Consider the following 15,352-nt stretch of genomic DNA (forward strand, 5'->3'; position numbering starts at 1 on the left):
AATGAGGACTTCAACAGTTTCCTCATTTCCCCTTCCCCCACCTCACCCCAGTTCCAAACTTCCAGCTCAGCACTGTCTCCGTGACTTGTCCTGACTTGTCCTACCTGCCTATATTCTTTTCCACCTATCCACTCAACCCTCCCCACGCCCCCGACCTATCACCTTCATCCCCTCCCCCACTCACCTATTGTACTCTATGCTACTTTCTCCCCACCTCCACTCTACTCTAGCTTATCTCTCCACGCTTCAGGCTCTCTGCCTTTATTCCTGATGAAGGGCTTTTGCCCTAAACGTCGATTTTACTGCTCCTCGGATGCTGCCTGAACTGCTGTGCTCTTCCAGCACCACTAATCCAGTTACGAGTCACACACATGGTTGTCGGTCTGGAGTCACATGTAACCCAGGCCTGGTAAGGCGGCAGTTTGCTTCCATCAAAGCAATCAGCGAACCTGATGGGTTTTCCAAAAATCGAAAATGGATTCATCATCGTCATTTGGCTCTTAATTCCAGATTTAAAGTGACTGTCGGGAAGGGTCTCAAGTCAGTAGGAGTATACATAAGAGGGAAATCCAGAGGCCACAAAGGGGACATGAGATAGTTCTGGGAAATGGGGTTAAGGAGAATCCAAAGGACTCGACACATGCATTAAGGACAAAAGGATAACTCAGGAGAGTTTTGGGCCACTTAAAGATCAGCAAGGTTGCCGATGTGCAAAACAACAGGAGATGGAGGCGATACGAAATAAGCATCGTGCGTCAGTATTTGCTGTGCAGAAGGATATGCAAGCTAAAGAACTTTGGAAATAAACCGTGACATGTTGAAAAGTGCCGGTATTACAGAGAAGGAGATGCTGGAGTTCGTAAACCAGTAAAGGTGGGAAAATCTTCAGGACCTGATCAGATGTACCCGAGAACTCTGTGGGAAGCGAGTGAAGTGATTGTTGGGCCCCTTGCTGAGATATTTGTATCGTCAATTGTCACAGATGAGGTACCGGAAGATAGGAAGCTTGCGAATTTGGTGCGATTATTGACAACATTTAAGAAGGATGGGAAGGAAAAGCTAGTGAACCAGACTTCAGTGGAGGTCAAGCTGTTGATAAGGATTATCAGGCACAAGGTTTGCATGGATTTTGAAAAGCAAGGACTGATAAGTGATAGGCCACATGGATCGAAGCATGGAAAGTTGAGTCTCACTAAATTGACTGAGTATGTTTGAAGAAGTGACTAAGAGGATTCATTGCGGCAGAGGTGTATATTGTTGGTATGGACTTCAGTAAGGCATTTGCTAACATTCTGAATGGTAGATTTGTTAACAAGTTTAGTTCATATGGAATACAGGGAGAACTAGCCATAGGTATACAGAATTAGCCCGAAGTCAGGAGACAGAAGGTGGTGGTGAAGGATTGTTTTTCGAAAAGTAGGGTTGTTACCATTGGTGTGCTACAAGGGTTAGTGCTGGCTCCACTGCTTTTCACTATTCACATAAATCATTTGGATGTGATCATTGCAGCAATAGTTGCTAGGTTTGCAGATGAAACCAAAAATGACGGTGTAGTGGACAGCAAAGAAGGTTTACCTCAGAGTATAATGGAATCTTGATCCGATGGGCAGATGGGCTGACAATTGGCAGGTGGTTTTTAATCTAGACAAATGGGAGGTGCTGCATTTTGGAAATGCAAATCAGGGCAGGACATGTACACTTCATGCTAACGTCCTGGGGAGTGTTGCTAAACAAAGAGACCTTGGAATGCAGGTTCATAGTTTCTTTAAAATAGAGTCGCAGTTAGGTAGGATAGTGAAGGAGGCATTTGGTATGCTTGCCTTTATTAGACAGTGCTTTGACTATATGAATTAGGTGGTCATGTTGCTGCTGTACAGCACATTACCTTGGCCATTTTTGGTGTACTGCATTCAGTTCTGGTCTCCTTCCTTTTGGAAATATATTGTGAAACTTGAAGGGAGTCAGTAAAGATTTACAAGGATGTTGCCAGGATTGGAGCTATAGTGAGAGTTCGAGTAGATTGGTATCTCACAAACTGGGATGATTGGGTTATTTTATTCCTGTAGCGTGAGGAGCATGTATAGTGGGCATAGCCAAGGTCTTTTTCCCCAAAACTAGAGGGCATGAATTTCCGATGAAAGGGAAAAGATTTGAAAATGACCTCAGGAGCAACTTTTTCCCACAGAGGGTGGTGCATGTGTGGAATGAGCTGCCAGAGGAGGTGGTGGAGGTTTTTACAATTATAACGTCTAAATGATATTGGGATGGGTACATGAAGAGGAAGGGTTGACATCGACATTGGCCAAATGTGACTAGTTTAATTTGGGATATCCCATCAGCATGGACGAGTTAGACTGAAGCGTCTTATTCCATGCTGTACATCTCCGAGACTCTGACTCTATCTGACCTTGCACCAGTATCATATTAATTCATCATTCCCGGACATGCTAACCTATGTTGCTAGATATGATCGAAATGTCTTCATTTCAGCATTCTAAAACCTGCAAACATCCTTCCATAACACTGACTCAGAGTATCTCTCCCTCTGTCTATTTCCCAAATTCCTCCCATTTGTTGATGTTTAAACTGCTTCCCCACCATCCAGTTTTAATTGTCCAGTTTCAATGTGAATAACTGTCCTATATCTTTTCCTGCCCTTGAATGTTGCTCACCCAAGAGCATCAGCTTCCAACACTAAGAAGTTTAGAAACAGTATTCAAAAAAGCAATGCTTGCGTTTTCTTTGACTTGCCAGTGTCCTGCCCTGTGCTCCATGTTGGAAAATGGGGTTTGAACAGTTTGGAAGCACACCTTTGTAACTTGCTCTGTGCCTATTCATTGAACGCCTGTGTTAATCTCTCTCTGTTGCTCATGTGCTCAGTACCATGAGGAATCCTCACAACTGTTAGTGATTCAGAACAGGCTGATCATTTGCCTTTGACTGACATTTGATTTAACTCTAGTTTTTGTACGTTCGTGAAAATGCTGGGGATGGTTTCCTAGAGGCTGTGTTTTAAGCTGCTGTGGAAATTCAGGAAGACGAGACGCTTTGGTGATCCAACTCTGGATGAAACATGGTGACTGTAGTTACATTATCTGGATCTGCAACATGACTAACAAATGGAGCAGAGGCTGCAGAGAGGGGAATCTCTGTAAAATGGAATGAGGGAATTACATTCAGATCAGCCATGGTTTTCACGAATGTTGGAGCAGGATTGAATGGCTCGTTCATGCAACTTATTCAGATGTTTCCGTTGGTACCAAGCCAATTCCTCTTCTCTCCCAGTGTCTCACAGAGGTGGGTAGTGAGTCATGTCCTCCTGTTCCTGGGGAACAAAAATATGGGCCTCACTAGCCTCCAGATTTCCCTTTATCCAAGTATCGAGCAGTTGAATGACTGCCTCCTGTTCCTCTGTCCCAGTATCGAGCAGTTGAATGACTGCCTCCTGTTCCTGTGTCCCAGTCTCGAGCAGTTCGGTGACTACCTCCTGTTTCTCCCTGTTCATGAGCAGCAGTTTCAATGCTCTGAATGATGTCACAAAGTTAAGAAAGGACTTGATAACAGGGAATTTCAAACTTGGAGCAGCGTTACACAAAGGTATCTAGAATCGTCTCCACCAAATATTTTATGCAGCTCGTCTGTTATTTTATTCCTGTCTCCTTTTATAAACAGGGTGAATCATATACAACAGTGTAGTGTTCCGACAATACTCCCATATATAGGGAAGACAGATTAAAAAGATTGAAAGATTTATGATCTATCCCTCAGCAACTCTCATTCATTCCATCCAAAACTAGTAATGTGCCCTTTTATTGTGTTATGTAAAATGATGTAAGGAATTGGTTAACTGAACCTGTTTGTTTGGTGACTGTGATTAATGTCAGTCTCCATGGAATCTAATTATCCCAGAGGAGAGTTTCCATCTTGTAATTATAAAAGGGCTCGATTCAATATGTTATCCCATGGTATGGGCGGGAGCATCACCGATAGTACTAACAGGGATCGGCTGCTCCAGAGAGAGGGAGAGATCAGAAACTGAGAACAATAGACTGGAAAGTTCCAACAGTGGATCAGAATCTGAGAACAATAGACTGGAATGTTACAACAATGGATCAGAATCTGAAAACAATAGACTGGAAAGTTCCAACAATGGACAGGGGTTTATCCTATTATGTTTGGATTTTTTCTACATATTCTTGGTGGCCGTTATCATTACGGATCAAATATGTACTTTACATTATTCAATGCTTTTATTATCCTATCCTGGCTATTGTTGGTGTCCCTGGTCAGTTTCACTGTCGATATATTATTTGAATTAACCATGTGCGACTGTATTACTGTTATTTTCAGTTACTCTACTCTGTAAGTATTCACGGTCCAAACCACAACAAACAACAGTGAACTTGTTCATTCTTTCTCGCCTTCTTTAGTTCTGGCACTGTGCCTTGTTGGTTGACATACTCACTTTCAGGTATGAACCAGGATTCATTGCATCACTGCCCTTGCTATTTAAATATTGAGAGCTTGGAGGTCACTGTCTTCTGTTCTGGATGCATACTCCATTTCCTTCCTCTGACTCCATCTCATCCCTGACCAATAACTGAGGCTGAAACAGACGAGTCACAACTATGGTGATCCCTTTGGCCACAAACTGATTACTGACAACATATCCTGACCATTCCTAATTTTAACTATTGACAACTGCAGCATGTACTTCACTGGTTCATCCCATCTGCTGTTTGAACCTTCAGCTAAGAAAGACAGTCTTAATAAAGCCAATAATCTGCTGCTGCTTAACCAAATCTGAGTCGGTATTCCATGGCTTGTATCTAAATGCAACCAAAATCCCATCATTCCTGTACGGATTGCTTTATATTGTTGTTGGGTCTGGCAATGTCTTTACTTTAATATTCACAAGCGCGTCGTCACCTCTGTCAATAACACGGTCCTCCGTCTCCCTCGGTTAACGACACAAAACCCTGTCAGTTGTTCACATTTAAATTGATTTCCTCTATGTCTATTCTCTCTCAAATAATAATTTTCATATCTACTGCCACCAACACACACACACACACACACACACACACACACAATCTCTTATCTCATATTTCGGCAGTGGAGGTACAGAGCCATACATTTGTGGGAGTCTATTTACTGTCACTTACTACATGGGTTGCACATCTTCCCGTGCAAGACATTTCTGTCGTGCAAGTATAGTAGCAATATACTGGCAAAGGTTTGCAATGGTCCCCATGTCCAAGTAGTCCAGTTTATAGAGTAGTCCGCTAGCATGGTCTGCACAGCTCTCCATTCTGGCTAGTCCCTTGTCCCAGTTTATGGTGTCTTGGATGGTTCTGTGAGGCAGATTCACAATTTGATGTAACTAACCATTTCAACTGATCTGGCAATAATTTTATTGAATGCTCCCATTCTTGTGATTGGACCCACCATTGTCTCACTTCTCCAGTTACTCCCACTCCCCTGTCTCCTTATCCATATTTTCACAACATGTTATCAGTTAATTAATTGTTTGTTTTTCTGTACCTTTCCCTGGTGTTGTTTTTTTTTCACTCCCGAGTGTATCGAGTGCTGGCATTGTGAAGCTCAGAAACAATGCAATGGTATGTGGCAGGCTGTTGCTCCAAGTTGGAAAGGGGGTTCCAGCAGCTTTGAGACACGTCTTTGAAACTTGGTCTGTGCCTGACCTCTGAAGGCCTGTGTTTGTCCCTCTCAGTTGATTGTGTAGACCATAACACGAGGAAACCCCTCGAGTATTATTGTCAAGGAACAGGAGCTGAGGGGCATCTGACTGCCTCCTGTCATGGAAAGGTTAGTGGAGGTGATGGAGGTGGTTTACTGGAGGTTGTGCTGTGAGCTGCCTTAGACATTCAGGGAGACCTGAGGATTTAGTGAACCAACTCTGGATGGAGCATGGGGACTGTAGTTACAGCATCTGGGTACGCAACATGAACAACAAATGGAGCAGAGGCTGCAGAGAGGGGGAGCTCTGAAGCCACAGAGTGTTTGTGGGGAAAGGGATCTGCCAAACCTGCCTGTGTTTTAACGAGGAGGCACACATCTTTTCCCTCTCCTCTTTAAATACACCCATGCAAATTCACCCTCGACTTCTCGCACACAAACACATTCCCCCTCTCTCACATGCACACACACTCTCCCCTCTCTCACACGCACGCATACCCTCTCTCTCCCTCCCAAAGACACACATACTCCCCCTCACTCTCTCACAAACACACACACTCTCGCTCCCTCCCACAGACATTCCACCTTGTTTTCAATCACACACACGCACGTGCGCGCAAACACACACACACAAACACATCTCATTTGTAAGATGAATTTTCATTTGCCGGTTTGTATTTCCAGATGCATTATATTTTCTCAAAAAAAAACAACAATTTGTAGACAGTCAGTCAATACGATACTTTATTGACTCCTACTTTGGAAATAAACCTAGTCTGACTCCAGGTGAAGACATATACAGACTCCAAACAAGACCACATGCCTAAAATACGATGTCTGACTGGAGGGGTCACCTCCTTTACATCGATAATACCTGAAGGTATCTCCAGGCAGGACTTGAAAGGAACTCTGGATATGCATATTCATCAATCAAAATCTGCATCTCCATTCTAACCGATTAAAGATTTAGCAGCCATCTTAGATGTGATCAATTCATGTGCATGTGTTGTACAAGCCTTTCATCTTTTCCTTATAAATTTTGTGCCTAAGGTCTTTTCTCTCTAACACCTGACGAAGGAGCAGGACAATGAAAGTTTGTGTTTTCAAATTAACCCGTCAGACTATAACCTGGTGCCATATGATTATTGACCTTACTCAACCCAGTCCAAAGCTAGCAGCTCCATATCATGGTTTTTTATTGATTAGCCAATTTTTTCTCCAAGCAAATAAATTGTCCTAACCCCGTGTGCTCTTGTCTTGCATATTAATCTTTCGAGAAGCATTGCCTTCTTGAAGTCCAGATATAGTACATCTTTCAGATCCCCGTTATTCAACTTGTTTGTCACACGCTTTAATTAAAACAAGTTAGGAAAATCATTCAAACATGATTTATCCTTAATACAATCATGTCGACTTTGATGGGTTGTGGTTTGACTTTCAAAGTCTCCTGTTGTTAATTCCTTAATAACAGATTCGAACAATTTATCTTCAATCGTTTGCTCATAACTTTTCATTCCCGATTGAAGTTGGTTATTCTAAGCTCTTCCTTTTCCATAACCTCGACAGTCCGATTCAATTCCTGTGAAATAGGCAAGAGGCTGTGAAAGATCAGCTCCAATTGCTGTGTAAGAGGCATGGATGGCTGATTGGACTCATTCTGTTCCTGTTTTACACACACGATGGGCTGAATGTCCTCCTGGTGTTCCTACACTATAGCTTCAATGTCTTGCATGTCCTGCGCCTGTTCCTGACCAAGCCGCTTAAGATATCATCGTCCTTATCCTGTTGCACAATGACAGGTTTGGGGACTTATGGAATCTCCCTGCTGTTATGCCACATTTCGAGTGTTGAATTGTGCAGGCAGGTTGCGTTGCCCACAGTGGGTAGCTCAGTGGTTAGCACTGCTGCCTACCAGCACCAGAGATCTGGGTTCAATTTCAGTCTCGGGCCACTGTTTGTGTGGAGTTTGCGCATTTTCCCTGTACATGCAAGGGTGTCTGTCGTGTACTGCAGTTTCCTCCCACAGTCCAAAAATGTGCCAGTTCGGTGCATTAGTCATGGGAAATGCTGGGTTGCAGAGATTGGGTTGGGAACGGGGTTGGAGAGTGGGGTTTGTATGGGATGGCCTTCAGAGGATCAGCGTGGAGTCGATGGGTCAAATGGTCTGCTTCCACACTGTAGGGATTCTATGATTAACACCTTCATTGCAGGAATCAGTTGAGGGAATAATATCTGAGTTAATACCAATACCCTTTCTTAGTGAGGAGATTAAATCTGTGCACATTACTCCAGATGTGATCTCACTAAGACCCTGTACAGCAGCAGCCACACTTTACCAGCTTGTTGTAAGGTTCCCACTCAGGTTAGAGCAGGCTCAGCTGTCACGGGAATACACAATTTTGTTGAAAATGAATGGTGTGCTGACCTTCATTTCAGGATGATTTGAGTCCAGGAGTAAGGGCGCCTTACTGAAGCTGTACAGGCCCTTGGTGAGACCCCATCTTGAACATTGTGCAGTATTGTGTGCAGTTTTGGTCTCCATACCTAATAAAGGGAGAGCAGCGAAGGATGACCAGACTGGTCTCTGGGATGACAGGCTTGTTGTGGGAACAGTGTTTGGGGCGATTGTGCCTGTATTCCATGAGGTTTAGGAAAATGGGTGAACTATATAAAACTCTGACATGGCGAAACAGATTGGAAGCAGGGATGATAATTCCCCTGGGTGGGATGTCCAAAACACGGGCTCACTGTGTTGGGTACAGACAGGCCAAAGTGAGTTGAGATGAGACTAAATGTCTGCACTCAGAGACTATTGAACTTGGGGAATTATTTCCCTGATCAGGCTGAGAAAACTAAGGTAATGCATATAAATAAGGATTTCAAGGCACAGAAGGGATGGGGAGAGTGCAGGAGTTTGGTGTGGAGATATAGAATCAGCAATAATTACAGACAGTTATCCAATAATGAGGCAGCTGTATTCCTGTGGAACACCGTATTACAGAAAACGGTGCAATATAAATAATGGGGCCAATGGGAAAAAGAGGCTTTGGTGCGAACCCTCAAAATTACCAGTAAAAATCAAAACAAAAATAAAAGCCTAACGCAAACAATAGCACAGGCTACATAAATCTTTAAACTGTATATTGTAATGAGTTAGTGCATTAAATGCCACATTTTAACACTACAGTCACTGGCTACAGCACTGTACCTTTCACCAAGATCTTCACCAGAAATCGCACGGGCTGACTGACCACGTGATGCCAATACGGAATTCCAGTTCTCTCCAAAATATTCCCCTCCCGGTTTGAAATAAAGTTCCCTCTAAATGTAGACCACAAATCCCACATTCAGGCTCAGTTTCAAGGCTTGCAGAGCGGTTACATTGCTGTTTTATCTGAACACACTGAGGGTGCATTTGGCAGACAGAGGGATCCTGAGGCTGGGATTTGCTGTTCAGCTGATGCCAGAGACGGATTCACATAACAGTGAACGGGAACTCGCTTAGTAAAGAAAGGGGCTCAATTCACTAATTGTGTTGCAGCGAAATTGCGTTTAATAAATACACCTTATTGGATAACTGCCTGCATATTGAATGGAGGATCAAAATTGATGGACCAACGCGAATACAGTAGTTCCTATTTTATGTGTTCTGATGTTTAAACATATTAAAGGATATGAACACTGTGTGGGGAAAACTGAATTGAGGAGATTTTCACCATGAACTAGAATGGAGGATGCTCAGTGTGTTGAATGACCTACTCTTTTCCCGATGTTTCTGTGCAATCTGTGGGAAAGCTCTGTAAATGTTGCAACCAGCTCTCAGATGTTAGGAAGGAGGTCTCTGCAGGGTCAATAGGATAGTGTTTCCTGTTCCAATACTGAGGCTGGTGCGGAGTGGTCTGTACGGTTTTATTCTTTAAGACCTCGGAGCAGTTTGATACAGTAGACTGTCTTGCTTGGCCGTTTCCGAGACCATTGAAGAGTTTTTCACATATCTGTGTGTCTGGAGTCACTTTTAGGGCAGACCAGAAAAGCACCCGAGATTCAATTCCTGAAAGTACATTGAGGAAGGAAATTGATATTTACAATCGACATTGGCTTCAAGGTCACTATTAATGACTCCAGGTTTTACATCTCGATATTTTATTAATTATAACTTCCACCGGCTGCCAGAGTATTAGCCTGGTCTGGATTAGTAATCCAGTGATATTTCCACAACAGCACCATCTCCACATGGGGACCTATCTGAAACCACACTGAGCAGGTTATTTCTGTGCTGCTTCACAGCTCTGTCAAATAGATCTCCCACCAATGTGACTATCGCGACGGGACTCAGGGCGTGGTAAATGGTCAGACTGTAGTTATTCTCTTGATATGGGACTGGACATCGCTGAGTAATTTTCCACATTGTCAGGGAGATATCAGAGTTGGTGCTGGAATGAAACAGCTTCCCCAGGGACACGGCTTGTTGTGCAGCACAAGTCTTCAGTCCTATTGCAGGAATGGGGTCAGGGCCTTTGTCGTATCTACTATGTTTAGCTGTTTCTTCATGTCACGTGCAGTGAATCAGATCGACTAATGGGTTGTCATCAGGTTCAGGTACAATGGTTCCGACCCTATCATGTTCACCTATACTCGCCGCTGAACCATAGATCAGCTTGATGGTAATGGTAGGCTGAGGGATTATCCTGGGGAAAATGTTGCAGATTGTAGTCGAATACAATTCTGCTGCTGCTGTATTCTACCGCACCACATGAATGCCCCACTTTGAGCTCCAATGTGTTCAATTCAATTCAACTGACTATCCCCCAGTTCACACCAAGACCCATTCACCCATCATCTCTGTATTCAGTGTCTTAACCTGGTTTCTGATGTGATAACACTTCCATTGTCCTATTCGGATTCTGCTGAAGGTCTCTCTCTGGTGTCGCGCCTCCAATTTGTTACTTTACTCAAACCCCTTAACATATGCATCTGAATCTTTTCCATTCCCCCAATGCCATCTTCTGTGTTTGATGTGAATGTGTTCCCCTCTGTTTCTCTAGCTGAGCATGATTAAGAGCTCTGCAGTGTCAGTGATGCCAGCCTTATGCAGTTTCGGATCAAGGAATTTGTACACCTTGCATTATCGGTCACTTCCCAGTGCATTCCGTGTGAGACAGAGCGTTTGAGCAGCTTTAACACACGTCTATGGAACTTGTTCAAAAATAGAAATTGCTGACGAAACTCAGCAGGTCTGGCAGCATCTTGTGGAGTAAAAACAGAGTTAATCTTTCAGGACCAGTGACCCTTCTACAAAGCTCCCATTTTCTCCAGCAATTTTGGATTTTCATTTCCAGTATCCATAGTTATTTGTTTAATTGAAAACTTGTTCTGAGCCTATTCATTTCTAGAGAAACTCAACAGTCTGGCATCATCTGCAGAGACGGAGAAACAGAGTTAGCGTTTCAAGTCCAGTATGACACTTCTTCAGAACTGAAAAGGATTGGAAAATGAGCTTTATAATCCCTTGACAGATCTGTGGAGTGGGTTGACGGGTAAAAGAGGGTGTGGCAAAAGATAAACATACTTTTAGTAGTGGTGAACAAGATCATGTGAAATAGCTTTATATTAAGATGTGAATGGGGAAAAGGGGTTCTCTCGATTGAGTGAAAGATAAAGAAGATGCAACCACACAAGATCATCGGGAGGCCAGGAGGGAGATTGTACGGAAACTGGAGAACAGTTAGAATGGGGTCAGACTGTGAAGTTATGAAATTGTACATTAACTCCGAAAGGCTGTAATGTACGAAAGTGTAAAGTGAGTTGTTACTCGAGCTTGGGTTGTGCTGCCTTGGAACATTGCAGCAGCCCAGGGCTGAAATGTTAGTATGAGAGCAAGGTAAGTTATTGAAATTGGAAGCAATGAGAAGATCAGGGTTATTTCTACAGACAGAGTGGGTGTGTTCCTCAAAACAATCTCTCTTTGGTCTCGCCAATATAAAGAGACTGCATTATGAGCAGCAATGACAGGAGATCAGATTGAAAGTTTACAAGTGAAATGCTGCTTCACCTGGAAGCGATGTTTGGGGCCTTGCACAGTGAGGAGGGAAGAGGTGAATGGACAAGTGTTGCAGCTTCTGTAATTGCATGGGATGGTGCGATTGGGGAGTGGGGAAACGTTCAGGGTGATGGACGGTGATACAGAGGGAACGGTCGCTGTGAAATACTGACAGTGGGCGGGAGGGGAAGATGTATTTGATGATGCTGTCCTGCTGGAGATGTTGGAAATGGCGTAAGATGAATATGTGAATGTGGATTTTAGTGCAGGAGGAAGTGTGGACAAGGAGGAATCTATCATTGTTCTGGGATGGAGGGGACGAATTGAGGGCAACACTGTGGGAGATAGGACAGTCATAGCTGAAGGCCCTGTCCACAAGAGTTCGGGGATTTCTGGTTTGATGGAAAAGGAGGTCACGTTAGACGCAGCTCACACGAAGGTGGCATCGTCAAACAGAAACAACAGAGATGCAGAAACTTGGAGACTGGAGTCAGCCTCCGCTGATCTTTTGTTCAGCCATATGCAGAAGTTCCCCCTGAATGATTGAAAAGAACCAGGCATCTAATTTGAGGATTTCTGCCTCACATCTGGTCTGAAGCAGAATGTGAAAATAGACCAAGAGGAAGGCCAGTGAGTATACGTGAGCAGACATTCAAACAGATATCCCAAACCGTTCAGTAATTTTCGTTTCTGTTCAAAAGAAGAACTCGATAAGAAGACGAAGCACCCATGGTTGACAAAGGCTCTCAAGGATACAATTGATGAGCATTAGTGGAGAGCCAGATTTATGATATTTATTTCAGGGTCCAGAAGCAGATGCTAGGCATGAATTTCAGCTCTGCTTCCTGAATTCCCCCCAGAAACTGCTGCCATTGCTGCTCCATCCTCTTCCCTGCTCGTGTCCCCTTCGTGATTCCAGGTTCTCCCTCACAAGTTACAGAGTACAGTCTCTTACATTATGGTCCCTCCCCATTTCACCTGAAACTCTTTGATCAAGACTACCTACTCTGCAATAGCATCAAGCTGCGTTTAGTGCTGCCACTTTGCCTTTGGTCTCAGTGTGGCTCGGCCTCTCCATTCATGCGGTTTTACACTTCCCACACATCTCACTCGGAAAGTTTCCTTCTTTGAGTAAATCTTATTGAAAACACCTCTCCCCCTTTGCACTGATTTCACACTGTGATCCAAATTGCAAAAGGTATACTCTGACTTCATCTCAATCTGCTAAAGGCAACTGCACGTTGACCGTGTGGTATAAGAATTCCCCTTCTTACATGGTTCAGGCCAGTGATGCGCTTTCACTGTAGAGATCATCACCCCATTTGGACAAAGCAATTCAGGTGTTTGACCTCTTATTGGTACTCGTAACAGTTTCCTGCTGCCTTAGTATTATAACATGGAGAAAAAACAAATCACAGTATGAAGCTTGGGGTGAATGTTATTTACCTGTCATTTGAATACTATTTCATATTTGCAGTGCTTATCTTTAAATGCTTGTTCGTAAAGTTAGTGTCAGATAGCGTGTCAGAGGTTGAGGGATGACATCGTCGAAGTTTATAAACTCATGAGATGTATGAATAGAGTGACCAGCCAAGGTCTTTTCCATGGGATGGGGGAGTTCAATCATAGAAGGCATAGGTTTAAGGTGAAAAGGGGAAGATTTGAAATGGACGAAGGGTCAATGTTTTCACACAGAGGGTGATGTGTGTATATGGAATGAGCTGTCAGAGGAAGAGTGGGAGATGCAACTACATCTACAACATTTAAAACTCATGAGGACAAACATATGAATGGGAAAAGTTTAGAGGCACATGGACAAAATGCAATCAGATGGGACTAGTTTAGTTTGGAAAACCTGGTCAGCATGGACAAGCTGGACCAAAGGGTCTGTTTGTGCACGATATGACTGTATGAATCTAGAAAGCGAGGAAAAGGGGAGAAAAGACATGATGTAGTAAATTGGCAAGAAATACAAAAACAAGCAGCATGAGCTTTTCCGAGCATATAAAAAAAAGAGTGTGTGACCTTAGGTAGAAATTAAGTCAGGAAAGTATATTGAGGATAATTGGAGGGTGTGACTGAAGAATTGGCTGCAGGGAGCAGACAGATAATTTACACCCATGTTTTACATCTTTCCTCACAGGGGAAGGGACAGTAAATATTTCAATGATGTAAACAAAATGGTAATAGGAGGGAAGTTCCTGAACCGTGTCTAACAAAAGGAACAAGGATTTTTCTAACTGGTAACAGTAAAAGGAGACAAGCCAGCAGTAATTCACAGCTGGTTTTAAAAGAAATGGTCACAGCCTTGGGGTCATGCCGCCCTCTCTATCAGATACCAGTTCTGCTGTTTGTTAATGTAAGCAGTAAGTGCGGTAGCTTGAATGGGTTGTCATCAGGTTTAGGTACACACGGTCCTGACCGTGGCAGGTTCACCCACACTCATCACTGAACCGGAGATCAGCTTCATGGTAATGTTAGACTGAGAGATTATATTGTGGTTGAATATAATTCTGCTGCTGCTGCTGCTACTACAGCTGCTATAGTGTGCAGCATCACATGAATGCCCAGGTTGAGCTGCAATATCTGCAATACAATTCTGCTGCCTTTGCTCATTCGCACGGGGACCCGGTCGCCCTTCTCCCCTGTACACAGTGCCCTATCCAGGTTTCTGATGTGGGAATGCTTCCTTTTTAAAAAATTCTCATCCTGTTTGGGTATCTTCAGGATGCCATGCCTCCAATTTGTCGCATTCCTCAAAAGCATTTAACGTTTTCACCTCCGGTAATGCCATCTTTTGTTTAAAGCGACTGTGTTTCCCTGTTTCTCTCCATGACAATGATTCAGAGCTCTGTAGTGTCAGTGATGACAGCCTTATGTAGTTTCAGAACAAATGAATTTGTATACCTTACATTATCATTCACTTCCCGGTGTATGGCTCTCCATGTTGGACAGGGCGTGTGAGCAGCTTTGGCACACATGTTTGAAACTTATTCAAAACCAGAAATTGCTGAAGACAGTTACAAGTCTGACAGAATCTATGGAGTGAAAGCAGAGTTAATCTATCGGGTTCTGTGACTGTTCCTCAAAGCACCCAGCAAGTCCAACAATTTTTGTTTTTGTTTCAGATTTCCTGTATCCAATTATCTTTGCTATATCGAAAATGTATTCTGTAACCTTTCATTTTTGAAGGAACTCAGGAGTCTGGCAACATCTGCAGAGACAGAGAAACAATGTTAATGTTTCAAGTTCAGTGCAAATCTTCTTCAGACGTGTAAAGGATTGGAAAGTGAGCGCTTTAGTATCTTGGTAGTGGTGGGAAAGAGTGTTTGGACGCCCAGTGTGAAAGACAAATGGGCTTGAAATTGTGGTGAAAGAGACACAGATATATAATGGGTGTAAAATAATGTGTAAATATTTAAAAAATTGATTTTCTCTGTTGAATTGAGCAAAACAAGACACGAATTAGGGAGCCCAAGAGGGAGAGTGTACGGAAAATGGAGAACAGCCATAATGGGTTCAGGCTGTGAATTTATGGAATTGAATATTAACTCCTACAGACTGTAACGTACCAAAGTGTAAAGTGAGGTGTTACTCGAGCTTGGGTTGCGC

This window comes from Chiloscyllium plagiosum, unplaced genomic scaffold (assembly GCF_037043375.1).
Source record: "Chiloscyllium plagiosum isolate Xiang-an unplaced genomic scaffold, Cpla_swu_hap1 HiC_scaffold_40, whole genome shotgun sequence".
In the NCBI taxonomy this organism is placed as follows: Eukaryota; Metazoa; Chordata; class Chondrichthyes; order Orectolobiformes; family Hemiscylliidae; genus Chiloscyllium; species Chiloscyllium plagiosum.